This window comes from Erpetoichthys calabaricus, chromosome 7 (assembly GCF_900747795.2).
Source record: "Erpetoichthys calabaricus chromosome 7, fErpCal1.3, whole genome shotgun sequence".
Classification (NCBI taxonomy): domain Eukaryota; kingdom Metazoa; phylum Chordata; class Cladistia; order Polypteriformes; family Polypteridae; genus Erpetoichthys; species Erpetoichthys calabaricus.
The window spans coordinates 15,047,191-15,064,745 of NC_041400.2; positions in this window are offsets into that span (position 1 = coordinate 15,047,191).

A 17,555-nucleotide genomic window follows, 5' to 3' on the forward strand; every position below is an offset into this window, starting at 1 on the left:
TGTAGGCATGGAGCTAGACAGCTTGACATCTGTGGCAGAGCGACGGGCGCTGAGCAGACTCCTGTCCATCATGGAGAATCCACTGCAGCCACTGAACAGGATCATCTCTAGACAGAGGAGCAGCTTCAACGACAGACTGCGGTCACCGACCTGCTCCACTGACAGACTGAGGAGATCGTTCCTCCCCCACACTATGTGACTCTAGAATTCCACCCGGGGGGGTAAACGTTAACATTATACAAAGTTATTGTCTGTCTGTATACCTGCATTATTATCGGCATTGTTATCACTCTTTAATTTAATATTGTTTCTTTATCAGTATGCTGCTGCTGGAGTATGTGAATTTCCCCTTGGGATTAATAAAGTATCTATCTATCTATCTATCTATCTATCTATCTATCTATCTATCTATCTATCTATCTATCTATCTATCTATCTATCTATCTATCTATCTATCTATCTATCTATCTATCAGCTAGATAGATAGATAGATAATCTATGAGTGGCTGTAGGATGCTTCAAAACTCCTTCTCATGTTCTACTCTGGGGTGGGAAAAATTCTATTCCTAGACTTTTAGTGCACCTCATTGAAGAAATTCCGACGTGCTTGATAAAGACGAGCGCTGGACTCTGATTCAGCCACTCCAGGATATTCACACTGTGCTGTTCAAGTCCATTCCTTTGTAGCTTTGGCTTTATGCTTAAGGTTGCTGTTTTGCCAAGGCACCATGTAGTCCCTACATTGATGGAGTGAAGGCCGGATATCCACATGACCATTATCATCTAATTCTTCCACGTGAAGCCTGGAGACCATGAGGACTGATTGAGATCATTTCTATTTGGTAGAATGCCTAGTGGGGGGCTGTGTGGTCTTATGGCCTTGGAACCCCTGCAGATTTTGTTTTTTTTTTTGTTTGTTTGTTTTTTTCTGTCCTCCTGGTCATTAGACCTTACTTTGTAGTGGAGCTACATAATAATAAGTATTTGTTTTTATTTGTCTGTGCTGAATGCATTTTGTCTTCATCGTCCCGTTTATTGTCCGTTCTATGTGCATCAGTAAATGTTGTCCCCGTAAGTGAAGAGGGGAAGGATGATGGAAGGAGACCGCAACCCAGATGGAAATCACCTGTTAGATCCACCATTAACATCTGGGACATTCTGCATTTAAACAAGAGGTGCAAAACGAAGAGGAGAGGGAGAGAGAGAAAGAGGAGAAGTAGAGGAGCGAAAAGAAGACAATTTAGCCATTCATTTACCAACTCATCACTGCCGATCATTGCTTTATTCCACTGCTTGCTTTTTCAACATCTGATTCATCATCACGACAGCCAGCACCGAGGAACCCTGGGGTTCGGACTCACCCAAGCCATTGCCAGGACTTTTCACGGTGAGGTCATTTTGTTTTTGGGAAGGAGCACAATAACATTACAATCAATACTGCCGGACTTTATTAATGTTGGACTCATTTATCACCATTATTTAAAAAATCTGTGTTTGTATTTGTGTTCTGTGTTTCTATTTATTGTTTAGGGGCAAGGGAGGATTTTTGTAAATATTTGTATATATGTGTTTTTTTATAGTAATCAGTCACTGGTGTCATTGGGATAGTGGTGTCTTGTGTGCATATATCTATGTTATTGAATACAGTGAAAATCATTTAACACGAAACTGAGGGGACTGAAATATTTTTTCATGTTAAAAGAATTTCGTGTTAAAGGATATTACAAAAAAAACAAAACATGCAGTATATTCAACAAAATTAAGTTTATTAGAGTACATTTTATTTGCATAGATATGTATATATGCATGTATTTAATAAAAATGGGAGCATTCTGAGATCTCGCTTGTTTGAACCAAACAAGTAAAGCTGTCTCTAAATCCTCGTGCTTGGCCGTTCTCATCCGTTTTCACTCTGGCTCAAACTTACTCCGTTCAAACATTTCCGTAATTTGCTCTCTTTTTTTTTTTAATTACTGTATTGTTGATAATGTAGAGATAGCAATATCAAAATCTTTACAGATTTCCGTTTTCGTCTTCTGTTTTTGATCAACAGCCTTAAGAAGCTCCATCTTCATTTTAAGCAAAATAGCAGTTTGCTTTCCCCCTGAGCTCTTTGCCATTGTGCTCGTAAAAAAAATTCTTCTAAAATAGAAAAAAAAAAACGCGAACCAAACTCACTGATTTTTACTCACACTGTGATGTACTCGTCACCGAATTCCAAAGCTAATTGATGAGAGATGAGATGTTTTTGTGTGCCGTTTGTAGGGGTGGAGGGTGAAAGTAGCTTAGTAAAACAAAATTGTCTCGTGTCACAGGCTATTCCGAGGGTATTTCAAAGCCAAGTTAGCCTCCTTTCTACGAAACATGTGAAACCACCTCTCTTTCATTTCACACCCCTCTTAAATCTCGCCTGCGCGGCTGGTGTTTTCCGTATTTTGTTCATTCCCAGAAGGGAAATCTTTTCGTGTTAAGCGATTTTCGTTTCGTGTTAAGAGAAAAAAATGCATGAAAATACATAGTAGTTTGTCGGGACCGTTGTATTATTTCGTGTTAACCGATATTTCACCTTAAGCGTTTTCGCGTTAAACGTATTTCACTGTATTTGTTTGTCTTTTCCATTTACAATATACCCATCCATCATCCAACCTGTTCTATCCCAACTACAGGGTCACGGCGGTCTGCTGGAGCCAATCCCAGCCAACACAGGGCGCAAGGCAGGAAACAAACCCCAGGCAGGGCGCCAGCCCACTGCAGGGCGCACACACACACCCACACACCAAGCACACACTAGGGATAATTTAGAATCGGCAATGCACCTAACCTGTATGTCTTTGAACTGTGGGAGGAAACCCACGCAGACACAGGGAGAACATGCAAACTCCACACAGGAATGACCCGGGAAGTGAAACCGGGTCTCTTAACTGCGATGCAGCTGCGCCACTGTGCTGCCCCTACAATATATCGTGTTTGATTTTACATTCCTGTCTACTGTTTGCTGGTTATGTCATCATGTGGGAAAAAAAATACATCTTGTAAGGAGTACGGCTTGTTATTAGATCAAGAAGCCTCAGGTTATCCAAGGAATAATCTTGGTAGTGTAGTGGCCGGTCTGGGGAAGGGGCCGGCTGTTACAGTTTTATTCTTTGTTAATTAGTATTGTTTAATTGTATTTTTATATATTTATGTTTATATATTTTTTTCTTTCTTCATCTTGTAAAGCACTTTGAGCTACATCATTTGTATGAAAATAGAAAGAAATGTTGTTGTTTCTACTGTTGCTGTTGCATCCCTTTTATCCTCACAAGCTTTCCAGGGACTGCTGGAGAGAAACATCCCCGCAGCTTGATGCTGCCACCACCAATCTAATTTTTTAATAACCCAAAGGTGTTGTTTAGTTAGATGGCCAAAAAGCTCACTTTTGGTCTCATCAGACCTTAGGAGGATGAGAAGAATTGAGGAGTTGTAGTGGACTTGACACTATCAACTGCCAGGCAGTGTTCAGAAGCCATTAAGAAGGGAAACAGAATGTTTTAATTATATAGCACCTTGATGTGTGCAGTACAGAGTAGTACAGTGTCACTGTCTTGCTCCACTGACAGACTGAGAAGATCATTCCTCCCCCAAACTATGCGACTCTTCAATTCCACCAGAGGGGGTAAACGTTGAACATTATTCAAGTTATTGTCTGTTTTTTACATGCATTTTTTTATTACTCTTTAATTTAATATTTTTTGCTGCTGGAGTATGTGAATTTCCCCCTGGGATTAATAAAGTATCTATCTATCTATCTATCTATCTATCTATCTATCTATCTATCTATCTATCTATCTATCTATCTATCTATCTATCTATCTATCTATCTATCTATCTATCTACAAAACACAGGAGGTTCTGCTCGAGCTTTATAAACACACTAGTGAGGCCTCATCTGGAGTCCTGGGCAGTTTTGGTCTCCAGGCGACAAAAAGGACATAGCAGCACTAAAAAAGGTCCGAGTCCAGGGCTACAGGGGACAAGTTATGAGGAAAGATTAAAAGAGCTGAGCCTTTACAGTGTCACACACATGCGCAAAGGGGACAGTTTAAGTGCTCTGGTGATGGTAATTCTCTGTCAGAGGTTAACAGTCTCTGATAATGCCTTCTCTTCCCCTCCTGTGCTAACAAGAAGATTGACGGTTTTTCCACCATCACCGTCTATTCCAGTGTCCATCCACCTGGACTCATCTTTTCCTAGTGGCAACTGACATAACCAGAAGGTTCGTCCATTTTGAGCAGGCAGGCTGATTGCAGGGCTACAAATGAATGAGTTTTGAGGTAAACATTAAAAGAGCTGAGCCTTTACAGTTTAAGGAAAAGGAGATTAAGAGGTGACATGATTGAGGTGTTTAAAATTATGAAGGGAATTACAATACAACATAATACAATACAGTTTATTTTTGTATAGCCAAAAATCACACAAGAAGTGCTGCAATGGGCTTTAACAGGCCCTGTCTCTTGACAGCACCCCAGCCTTGACTCTCTAAGAAGACAAGGAAAAACTCCCAAAAAAACCCTTGTAGGGAAAAAATGGAGAAACCTTGGGAAAGGCAGTTCAAAGAGAGACCCCTTTCTAGGTAGATTGGGCATGCAGTGGGTGTCAAAAGAAGGGGGCCAATACAATACAATACAATACACAGAACAGAACAAATCTTCAATAAAAAAATAAAAAAATTTTTAGAAGTACGGAGCAGAATTTAACAGTAGATGATATCACATAATAAGATTTAGATAATTTTAGACTCCTAGAGACCTCATCCATTAGACCTGGCCATTCCACGGCTGAAACAATGTTGGGCCAGCCAATCCGAAGAAAGGACCCCTCTTTCTCACGATTCCTGCGATCCTCCAATTAGAGCAGTGGATCGAGACATCAAGAGTTCATCAAAAATACGGGGACACAGTTGGAAACTTGTGAAGGGTAAATTTTGCACAAACGTTAAGGAGTTTTTCTTTACACGAAGAACAATAGATACTTGGAATTAGTGACCAAGTAGTGTGGTAGACAGTAGGACTTCAGGAACCTTCAAAACTCAACTTGATGCTATTTTGGAAGAATTAAGTGGACAGGGTTCTCATTGTTCTCATCTAGATTATTCTAATGCTGTAAAGAACCTTCTTCCAGCTGACTTCAGAGTGTCCAGTGTGCCTTTTGGCAAACTCTAGCCGACATGTCACATGCATTTTTTTTAAAGCAGTGGCTTCCTCTTTGCTGGTCTTCCATAAAGCTGTGACTGGTGAATCACCTGGGAAGCTGTGGTTTTCTGCACTGTCCCTCGAATTATAACCACTGTAGCTTGTAACTCGTTCAGAGTTCTAATCTGTCTGTTGGTGGCCTCCCTCACTAGTCTTCTTCTTCCATGATCACTCTGTTTTTGTGGATGACCTGTTCTTGGCAGATTCACAGCTATGCCTTGCTCTTTCCAACTTTCAATGATTGATCAAACTGGACATTCTATGACTTGGAGATTTTTCTTGCCTCCATCTTCTGACTTGTACTTTTCAATCACCTTTACACAGAGTTCCTTGGAGTGTTCTTTGGCCTTCATTGTGTAGGTTAGGCCACCATACTGACTCAGCACAAGCCGGACCTTCTAAAGTCAGAAGCATTTGGACTACAGTCAATTGAAACCTCAGACTGGTGATTGCCATTGAACTAATTCTGTGACCTCTAAAATCGACTGGCTGGACCAGTGAGGATTTGGGTGTGGGATATTAAAGCGGGTGAATGCTTATCTGATTAATTATTTTTCTGTTTTATATTTATATTTAGTTTACTAGCTGACTTTGCAGTGATCTGTTTTCAATTTCACATTAAGGAGTTTTTTTCTGTTGATCAGTGTACAAAAAGCTAAATTAAAATTCATTGTCAATGTTGTATTACAAGAAAAAGGGAAAACCTCTACGGGGTTGAGTAATGTTTTTTTATTATGTATTATTTGATATACATTATTAATCCCTTAAGGGAAATTGTCTTTTTGCATGACCTTTTGGGGGTCTGAGCGCAGGGTCAGCCATTATACTACACCCTGGAGCAATTTTCACATTAAAGGCCAGGATCCCTCCAGGCAGTGAAGGGATATGAACCGGCAAACGTCCAGATACCAGCGCGTGTCCTTAGCCTCAGAGCCACCATTTTAAAGCCCTTGTTGTTAATATTTGTTGTGCACAATTTCTTCTGGTAAGGAGAATTTTTTTTCACTTTCTGTTTTGTTCATAATGAATGTTTTCAGCATATCGAAAACACATTTAAAGACACATACTGTATGTACAGATATTAAATTTTTCATATTAAAAGAGCCAAACCTAGCCTTTCCCATTACCGATAATTGACTCTGCATGGCTGGAGAATGGGGAGTCCCCTTTCAGCCATGAAATAGTCAGATAAAATATGACTGTAGTGGTATGAAACAAAGTCTTGAAATGATTATCACGGCATTTTCTAATCAGCGGTAGTGAAGCCTAAAACATTAATCTTTCCTATGGGACCCTTGGCACTTCATTGCATTGCAATACAGCTGATACCCCGGTAAAGAAGTTCAATTACTAAAAAAAAGAAGAAGAAGAAGAAGTAGCTGGAAGAAGTGAATGTGTACAGCATGACAGGAACAACATGGAGGCAATTAACGGAGGTACTTGAATTACCAAACAAAAAGATTTTTATTGATGAAATTAGGAGTCGCTTAAAGGGTAAAGAGTTGAAGTCCCAATTCAGGACATAAAAATGTTAGGATTTCTGCACTTTTCAATACACATGTAAATAAACAGTATTTACAGGAGCAGCTCTGTAATCAACTGCTAAGTCAGGGTTGCCTTTCACCCAGCATTATGTTCTAATCCCCTATAACCCCAAATTGGAATAAGTGAGTTTGAGAATCTTATTTTATATACATTCAGATAGCAGTCAGACTCCTTCACTTTCTATACACTTTATTGTGTTGTAGATTTATTTTCAAATGGATCAATATGGCTTTTTTGACCATCAGTCTACACCCAGTAATCAATAATGACAAAGTGAAAACAAGTTTTCAGAAATTTTATTAAAACTTAAGTCTCTCCTTCATAGAAGTATTAGTACCCTTGGAAGCCTCTTTGGCAGCGATTCCAGCTTTGAGTCTTCTTTGTTAAATCTCAACCAGCTTTGCACACCTGGATGTGGAGCAGCTTATCCTATTCTTCCTGGCAGATCCTCTCGCGCTCCAACGGGTGAAGCACCCGCAACCTGCCATCTTCAGGTCTCTCCACAGATGTTCTATGGGGTTTAAGTCTGGGCTTTTGAGGAAGCATATTTGGAGACTTTTCCCAATGCCACTGCAGTGTTGTCTTAGATAGATAGATAGATAGATAGATAGATAGATAGATAGATAGATAGATAGATAGATAGATAGATAGATAGATAGATAGATAGATAGATAGATAGATAGATACTTTATTAATCCCAATGGGAAATTCACATTCTTCAGCAGCAGCATACTGATACAATAAATAATATTAAATTAAAGAATGATAATAATGCAGGTAAAAAACAGACAATAACTATGTATAATGTTAAATGTTAACGTTTATCACCGCGGATGGAATTAAAGAGTCGCATAGTTTGGGGGAGGAACGATCTCCTCAATCTGTCAGTGGAGCAGGACAGTGACAGCAGTCTGTCGCTGAAGCTGCTCTTCTGTCTGGAGATGGTACTATTAAGTGGATGCAGTGGATTCTCCATAATTGATAGGAGCCTGCTGAGTGCCCTTCGCTCTGCCACAGATGTTAAACTGTCCAGCTCCATGCCAACAATAGAGCTTGCCTTCCTCACCAGTTTGTCCAGACGTGAGGCGTCTTTCCTCTTAATGCTGCCTCTCCAGCACACCACTGTGTAGAAGAGGGCGCTCGCCACAACTGTCTGATAGAACATCTGCAGCATCTTATTGCAGATGTTGAAGGACGCCAGCCTTCTAAGGTAGTATAACCGGCTTTGTCCTTTCTTGCACAGCGCATCAGTATTGGCAGTCCAGTCTAATTTATCATCATCTTGCCTCTATGCTTTGGGCCATTAATGTGCTGAAAGGTGAACCGTCAACCCGGTCTGAGGTGGTGTGTACTCTGGAGCAGGTTTTCTTCAAGGACCTCTCTGTATTTGGCTGCATTCACCCATCCTTTATTTCTGACCAGTCTCCCTGTCCCTGCTACTGAGAAGTACACCCCCATAGCAAGATGTTGCCATCACCATGCTTCACTGGGAATGATATCAGGCAGATGACAAGCAGTGCATGGACTTTACCAGACAATGTGCTTGGAGTTTTGCCTCATCAGACACAAGAGAATCTTTTCCCTAGTCCTCTCAGAGTCCAAGTGGGCTGTCATATGCCTTTTACTCAAGAGTGGCCATTCTGCCACAAACATCTAAGCAACAGAGTGATGCTGAGATGATCTCTTAGGAGTTTTTTGTTTTCCTCTCCTCCGTGTCAGCTGGTCAACTAATCACATTCAGAAATCAAGAATTCCATCTACATCTTAAATCAACCGAAACTGCTATGGACTTGCTCATGTATCTTGTTATAAACTTTAATAACATCATACTGTTTCTACTTAATGTGTTGCCATGTACACCTACCTAAGTAAAATGTAGATAGATACTGTATATATAGTTATTTTTATGGATGTGTAAATTTGATCTGATAGTTCTCTTGCCATCTTTATGCATAATGCTTTTAATTAGAAAACAATACAAACCTGTTTCTGATGCAAAGAGTGAAGGTTTGTTTTAATTATGTTATCAATGCCCAGGTTGATTTTCTATTTAGTATTCTTACATTTATTAGAAACTAGCTGTCCCCCGCAGCTCTGCCCGCATACAAGTGAAACCAATAAAAATAAAAAATGTAACTTGCATTGAGAAGAATTTATATTGATCACATTTGTATGGGAGAGCGTCCCCCCACGTGGGAAGAAAATCATGTGGCCGTGATATCTCTACCAATCAGCAGCTACTCTCTAAAACACATGTAGGTCTGATCTCTCTCTCAAAAACGTGAAATGTTAATCCTTTACAATCTCTAGATGATAATGTCAGCTGAACAAACAGGTATCACTAGCTAAGTGGAGGCGAGGTACGCTCCAACATGTGACGAGAGGTAGAGCGACTTGAATGGAGACTGGCGCGTGAGTGAGGAGGGCCCCACCCGGCTCCCCACTCCTGACGTTGCATTTCCCTCTCCCCTCGCGAATCTCTTGGATACGTGCTAATAAATCACTGCTGGAACCGAACTATGATACTTAGTATGATGACAGAAGTCAAAAAATCAGCCAGATTGCTCAAGCAAATTATAGACAAAATCCCGATCTAAATCCGTTAAGTAGTTCTCTCATGAAGAGTGGACAGACAGACAGACAGATGTTGGATTTTATATATAGAGAGATTGTCATAATATTAATTAACTAGCTACATGTGGTCTTCGGGACAAAAAAAACAACCCAAAGACTCCCTAGCAGTTTTCCTGTATTCGTGAACTTGGAGAGGTGTCAGCTAACTCTTAAGAATGACCTGGTGCAGAGGACATGGACCCACCTGTGCTTGCTGCCACACTGACTTTAGTAAGAAGACACTGGCGATACCATCTCTTAGCTGTATCACCGGCATCTTTGTCTAGAGAAAGTACCTCCAGGTAGACAATGTTTTTAGTGAAAACGTTAAACCTTGCCCTCCATGAGGTGTTTCTTCCATTTTTTTTCATACAAGGGTATTAGATAGATAGATAGATAGATAGATAGATAGATAGATAGATAGATAGATAGATAGATAGATAGATAGATAGATAGATAGATAGATAGATAGATACTTTATTAATCCCAAGGGGAAATTCACATTCTCCAGCAGCAGCATACTGATACAATAAACAATATTAAATTAAAGATTGATAATAATGCAAGTAAAAAACAGACAATAACTTTTGTATAATGTTAAATGTTAACGTTTACCCCCCCGGGTGGAATTGAAGAGTCACATAGTTTGGGGGAGGAACGATCTTCTCAGTCTGTCAGTGGAGCAGGACAGTGACAGCAGTCTGTCGCTGAAGGTGCTCCTCTGTCTGGAGATGATACTGTTTAGTGGATGTAGTGGATTCTCCATAATTAATAGGAGCCTGCTGAGCGCCCGTCGCTCTGCCACAGATGTTAAACTGTCCAGCTCCATGCCAACAATAGAGCCTGCCTTCCTCACCAGTTTGTCCAAGTGTGAGGCGTCTTTCTTCTTAATGCTGCTTCCCTAGCACACCACCACGTAGAAGAGGGCGCTCGCCACAACCGTCTGATAGAACATCTGCAGCATCTTATTGCAGATGTTGAAGGACACCAGCCTTCTAAGGAAATATAACCGGCTCTGTCCTTTCTTGCACAGAGCATCAGTATTGGTAGTCCAGTCTAATTTGTCATCCAGCTGCACTCCCAGGTATTTATAGGTCTGTGCCCTCTGCACACAGTCACCTCTGATGATCACGGGGTCCATGAGGGGTCTGGGCCTCCTAAAATCCACCACTAGCTCCTTGGTTTTGCTGGTGTTCAGGTGTAGGTGGTTTGAGTCTCACCATTTAACAAAATCATTGATTAAGTCCCTATACTCCTCCTATTATTTGGGGAGTCAAGGCTGGGGAGCTGTCAAAAAACAGGGCCTGTTAAAACCCATTGCGGCACATCTTATGTAATATTGGGCTATACAAAAAGTAAATTGTTGTTGTTGCTGTTTGTTCACAACATCCAAAACACATGTATATATATTAAAATAATGTGAAATAAACTTCACTCTTGTCAATGAAAATGGAACACACACAGTCCATAATATATTTATATTCAAAGTGTTGAGCTGTAACTCTAGTACCTCTGGATTATTTACTGGCAGTCTGTGAAACTGAACGGGTGAACTGACATTCTGTTTGTTAAAGCAGCTTGGACACGCACAAGGATGAGGCGTATTCTTTTTCTTCCTAATAATGTTTTCCCTTGCTCTTCTTTAACTTTTACATGTTTCCCATTGCATGCTTTTAGTTGGTATCACATAAAGTGCAAGTACAGTAATCCCTCCTCCATCGTGGGGGTTGCGTTCCAGAGCCACCCGCGAAATAAGAAAATCCGCGAAGTAGAAACCATATGTTTATATAGTTATTTTTATATTGTCATGCTTGGGTCACAGATTTGCACAGAAACACAGGAGGTTGTAGAGAGACAGGAACGTTATTCAAACACTGCAAACAAACATTTGTCTCTTTTTCAAAAGTTTAAACTGTGCTCCATGACAAGACAGAGATGACAGTTCTGTCTCACAATTAAAAGAATGCAAACATATCTTCCTCTTCAAAGGAGTGCACGTCAGGAGCAGAGACAGAATCAGAAAGAGAGAGAAAAGCAAACAAACAAATAGGGCTGTTTGGCTTTTAAGTATGCGAAGCACCGCCGGTACAAAGCTGTTGAAGGCGGCAGCTCACACCCCCTCCGTCAGGAGCAGAGAGAGAGAGAGAGAGAGACAGAGAAAAACAAAGTCAAAAATCAATACGTGCCCTTTGAGCTTTTAAGTATGCGAAGCACCGTGCAGCATGTCGCTTCACGAAGCAGCTGCACACAGAAGGTAGCAACGTGAAGATAATCTTTCAGCATTTTTAGACGAGCGTCCGTATCGTCTAGGTGTGCGAACAGCCCCCCTGCTCACACCCCCTAAGTCAGGATCAGAGAAAGTCAGTGCAAGAGAGAGAGAGAGAAAGTAAGTTGGGTAGCTTCTCAGCCATCTTCCAATAGCGTCCCTTGTATGAAATCAACTGGGCAAACCAACTGAGGAAGCATGTACCAGAAATTAAAAGACCCATTGTCCTCAGAAATCCGCGAACCAGCAAAAAATCCGCGATATATATTTAAATATGCTTACATATAAAATCCGCGATAGAGTGAAGCCGTGAAAGGCGAAGCGCGATATAGCGAGGAATCACTGTATAGCCAATGAATAAGTTGTTACTGGGTGGACTGCAGACCAACGAATGAGGTGAGGAGGCAGGTCTTCAGTTCAAATGTGCAAGCATTATCTGAAAGTGTTCCACTTCTGTTCATGAGTCTGGAAGAAGTTTATTTAACAATATTTTATTAAAACTATATGGGAATGGGACTGTAATGAGATGGTGTCTCCATGGATTATTGTGAGTAAATACAAAAACCAGGAGATTAAAAAGCAAGACTAAATATATAGTGGGGCCACGCAAAGGTCAAAACCAGAAGAATAAAGAACGTAACCTAGTGAACGAAGAGCAGTAGCAAACCAAAAGTCAATGTCAAAGTCAAAAAGGAGCTCAATGCCAAAACAAAACCTATAGCATTTGGCCCACTTGGATCAATGCTAACTATTATTAAAGATTTCTCTTTTATCCGACTGAGAGATATGAGATGAGAGAGAATTTAGGTTGGATGAGGTGGAGATAGTAAATCACAAAGTACAGGGGATCATCATGGCTGAAGTGAGGGAAGCTGTGAAGAGGATGAAAAGTGGAAAATCAGTTGGCCCGGATGATATACCAATGGCGGCATGGAGATGTTTAGGTGAGATGGCAGTAGAATTTCTAACTAGATTGTTTAAAAAAATCTTGAAAAGCAAGAAGATGCCTGAGGAGTCTAGAAGAAGTACATTAGTACCAATTTCTAAGAACATGGGAAATGTGCAGAGCTGCAGTAACTACAGGGGTATAAAGTTGATGAGCCACACCATGAGGTAATGCTGAGAGGGGAGGTGGAGATCTGTGAGCAGGAGTATGGTTTCATGCCAGGAAAGAGTATTATGGATTCAATGTTTGCTTTAAGAGTTTTGATGAAGAAGTATGGAGCATTTGTGGACTTAGAGAAAGCATATAACAAGCTGCCAAGAGAGGAGTTATGGTACTACATGAGGAAGCTGGGAGTAGCAGAAAAGTATGCAAGTGTGGTATAGAATATGTATGAGGACAGCGTGATTGTGCTTAGGTATGCAGTTGGAATGACAGCCTGGTTCAAGGTGAGAGTTGGATTACATCAAGGATCAGCTCTGAGTCATTTCCTGTTTGCAGTGGTAATGGACAGGTTGTCAGATGAGGTCAGACAGGAGTCTCCTTGGACTGTGATGTTCACGGATGACACTGTGATCTGTAGTGAGAGTAGACAGCTGGTTGAGACGAAATTGGAGATGTGGAGGTGAATGTAAATGAATTTACATACTTGGGTTCAACAGTCTTAAGCAATGTAGAGTGCAACAGAGAGGTGAAGAAGAGAGTGCAGGCAGGCTGGACTGGGGAGGAGAAGAGTGGCAAGAGTGATTTGTGATAGAAGAGTATCTACAAGAGTGAAAGGGAAGGTCTATAAAACGGTAGTGAGACCAGCAATGTTGTTTGGTTTGGAGAGGGTGGCACTGACAAAAGGACAGGAGGCAGAGCTGGAAGTGGCAGAGCTGAAGATGCTATGATTTTCAAGGATAGACAGGATTAGGAATGAGTATATCAGAGGGACAACACAGGTACTACAGTTTGGTGATCAAGTGACAGAGGCCAGATTGAGATGATTTGGGCATGTGCAGAGGAGAGATGAGGAGTACATTGGGAAAAGAATGTTGAGAATCGAACTGCCAGGCAAGAGGAGAAGAGGAAGGCCAAAGAGGAAATTAACAGATGTGCTGAGGAAGGACATTAAGGCAGTCGGTGTGGCAGAAAATTATGTAAAAGACAGGGATAGATGGAGATGGGCGATCTGATGTGGAGACCCCTAAGTGAGAGCAACCGAAAGAAGAAGAAGAAGAAAAAGAAGAGATAACATATGGAACAACGAGTATACTTATTGCAGATTTCCGGTGATGCCAATGAAGTGCTCATTGTGGTCACATCACATGTCTGTGCATTACACAAACAGAATATGGCCAAACCAAAATAAAAATTAACTTTGCTTTAGTAAATAAAAATTGTTCAATACTCCTAAAAATTGTTTTTCCATGATAAAAAACTATATACTGACACACAAAATTAAATAAATAATTATTATGATATGTTTGTTATAAGCATATGCATTATCAGACACGAGTACTGTGAAATTTTTCATGGAATTTTTGTCGACTATCATCTCTTTCACCTTATCCACATTATGTGACAGATTGTTGCACTTACACCAGTCTGCTAATCGTCGTATTTCAATTCTGAAAGCTGAGGAACTGATGAGCCCCACCACCATTGTGTTGTAAACAAGCTTAGTAATGGTGATAGAGCTGTATGCAAGTTTACAGTTGTGAGTCAGCAGAGAGAACACAAGTGGGCTAAGTACACAGCCCTGGGGAGGGGTCCCTAGTGGTCAGTTTGATGATGTTGGAGATGCTGTTTCTACCGGAGATGCTGTCTGGGGTCCAAGATCCAGTTACATATGGAGGTGTTGAGGCCTAGCAGACTCAACTTTGCTATGAGCTTCTGAGCGATGTTGGTGTTTAATGCTGAACTGAACTTGTGAACAATATTCTAGCACGCACGTCTCTTTTGTCCAGATGGGACAATGCCGGATGAAGAGTAAATAATATGTCATATTCTGTCGAATGGTTCAGGCGATTAAGCAACATAAGAAATACAAGACTTTTTCCATAGATGTTGGTATGTTATTTGCTACCAGTAACGGCGCACTTCACGATAACGTGCAGTGAATATACTTGACTTGAGCATTCGTAGTTTTCATCCTCTCTCTCTGTACGTTTAGCATTCATTTTCTCAGAGGTTGATGCGCTTGCTGCTTCCTGAGCAGCTCTTCTTTTCTCCACCCTAGTAGCCCGCTTCTTCTCTTCTTTCGTCAGCATCTTTTTGCATTAAAACTGATTAAGTCCGTGTTTGTGTTGCAATTACTTAGTACGTATTCTTTAATTTTTCACTTAAGCTGGCCCTTAAGTCTTCAATCTGCCTCAAGAATGATTTAAGATATGAAGAGGTAGGGGAAGTGACGGCGAAGGTGGAAGGGATGAGAACGGCGCCCGTACACATGTGCCGCACGGCCACTGCCGAGAGTTGATTCTACAATAAAATAAAAATAAAAAGAGGAATAACCTTGGAGGTCATTCATCACCCTGAACGTGTATAGTCAACGTCATGTAGTATATGTGGACCAAATTTCAGGTCAATAGGTCAAACGGTTTGTGAGCTACAGGTGATTTAAAATCCTGGACAGACAAACGGACAGCCACGGTAGCGTATTATATATAAAGATAGTCCTGTGTTGGTCACTATTGACTCCAAACATTATCTATCCATCCATTTTCCAACCCGCTGAATCCGAACACAGGGTCACGGGGGTCTGCTGGAGCCAATCCCAGCCAACACAGGGCACAAGGCAGGAACCAATCCCGGGCAGGGTGCCAACCCACCGCAGGACACACACAAACACACCCACACACCAAGCACACACTAGGGCCAATTTAGAATCGCCAAACTCCAAACATTATCACAAATGTTATGTCCATTCTCCACGATAACGTGAGATAATAATTTTTTTCTCGGCTATTACTACACACTACATGGGGTAAGTAACATATAATAAAAATATAATTTTTGGGTGCAGTATTTCTTTAATCATAGAAAAAAAACAGAGTCTGTCACCGGACCTGCTGACACGTGTGCTAATATAAAGTTTCCAATTAACGTAGTCTGCACATTTTTGGGATGTGGGATTAAACCATGGTATCCACAGAGAAACCCAGACAGACATGGAAAAATCTCAGACAGTGACCAAGGCGAGCCCCCTGGAGCTGTGAGGCAGCTGTGGTAACCTCAGCGCCCAAGCCACTCAGGACAATTTCTTGACAGGTGTTTCCTTTTCTGGTTAACTAAGCCATTTCACAATCTGTTCTAAGCAGCTTTTAGGCCGCTGGCATTGTGCAATTAAAACATTAACAATGGGGAAGGGATGCGGGTGAATTTTAATAAAGTAACACTGAGACTAATTGCTGTTGCTTCAATCCATTATTCCATTTTAAAGCCGGGTTTTGTCCAAGGAAAGGCCACAAACGTTTTCAAGTGGTATCAACACTCACCCACACAATCATATGTAAGGCTGGTAAGAGAATGGAGCTTGTAGGCATGTTGTTGAATTACAAGTCCGAATTTCAAATGTTCATTATAGCTTTTCATAATCTTATAATAAAAATCTGGATTGTTGGTTTCTTGACAAAATTTGGTACATGCCTTGTTTACAAGTGTGCACTGCAAACTTGGCAACCCTGATGGAGAAAGTGGATTCAGAAGCTGGGCTAATAGGAAAGTGGATAAGCAGGAGGAGGTTTAAACAGCTAATGTCTTTAATTAAACAAAATGTGAATTTAATTGTTTTCAGATTGTGTCTCATCCTAACAGTCAGATAATCTTTTCTTTTTCTTTTTTTGTCTTGGAACCTTTCTGTCACAGTTTTTCTTACAAGGTCAAAACTAATTTTTCACAGCTTTTATTTATTTATTTTTAAAACAGTTGTCAGTGTCATGTAAACAATTGCATATAGATATACAGTACATTAATGGCATCTAATGAAGGTCATTGCTATCCCTGTTTGAATTCTTTCACTGAAAAGTCATTCTCCTGTGGAGTATGATGTGACTGGAAGTAAACATGCACTGCTTCACTTTAACCTCTACGACAGGGCGATTCAATTACAAATTCAGTTGGCCCAGACTTTCAAACCAAATAAATTTAGCTGGGCCAGACATTTTCAGCAGCCGGGAAGCAGCAGATTATGACAAATTTTAAATCAACACAAATTAATATACAGACAACCCCCGAAATTCGCTGGGGTTAAGTTCCTAGAGCACCTGCAAATTGTGAAACACAGCAAATTTTGGAGGTGGTCAAAAAATGCCTATAAATGCCTGTTTTTATAGTTTAAACCATAAACATGCCCCCAAAACACTTTAATTTCATTTCAGACTCCTCACCCTAAAAAAAAGAATGTAAAGGTAAACCCGTATACTGTACAGTACTGTACTGCTATGTCTCCTGCAGTGCTAGAATGTAAAATACCGATGTTACCCCTATATGTACTGGAATTCATGCATGCGCGTTTTCTTTGGTGTGCGCTGTCGTTTTCTTTGGTATAAGTAGGGTAAATACGTAATAATTTAATTTAATAAAAATACAGTAAAATGTATGGGTACTCACCAATAATGAATGATATTGATTGAAGATGTTGATGATGATGAAGAATTAGCTGTGCAGTACGATGAAGGTATACTGTATAATGAAGATAATGACTGCACAGCAAAGCAGAGGATTTACAGCTCCTTGGGTGGCTACTGCGGCATAACCTTTTACTTCCCGGAGCAAATTCAGTAGTTCAACCTTCTCCTGGACTGTCTTAAACTTCTTCTGGCGTGTAGGTTCATTGCCAGAAGCCTTAGAAGGTTCAGGGCATTTGGGCATCATCTTAGGGCTTTAAGAAGAACAAAACAAAAAACACGAGAACACTCAGCGAAACACTTGATATAGCTACACGCGGTAAACTGTTATGAAACGGGAATGT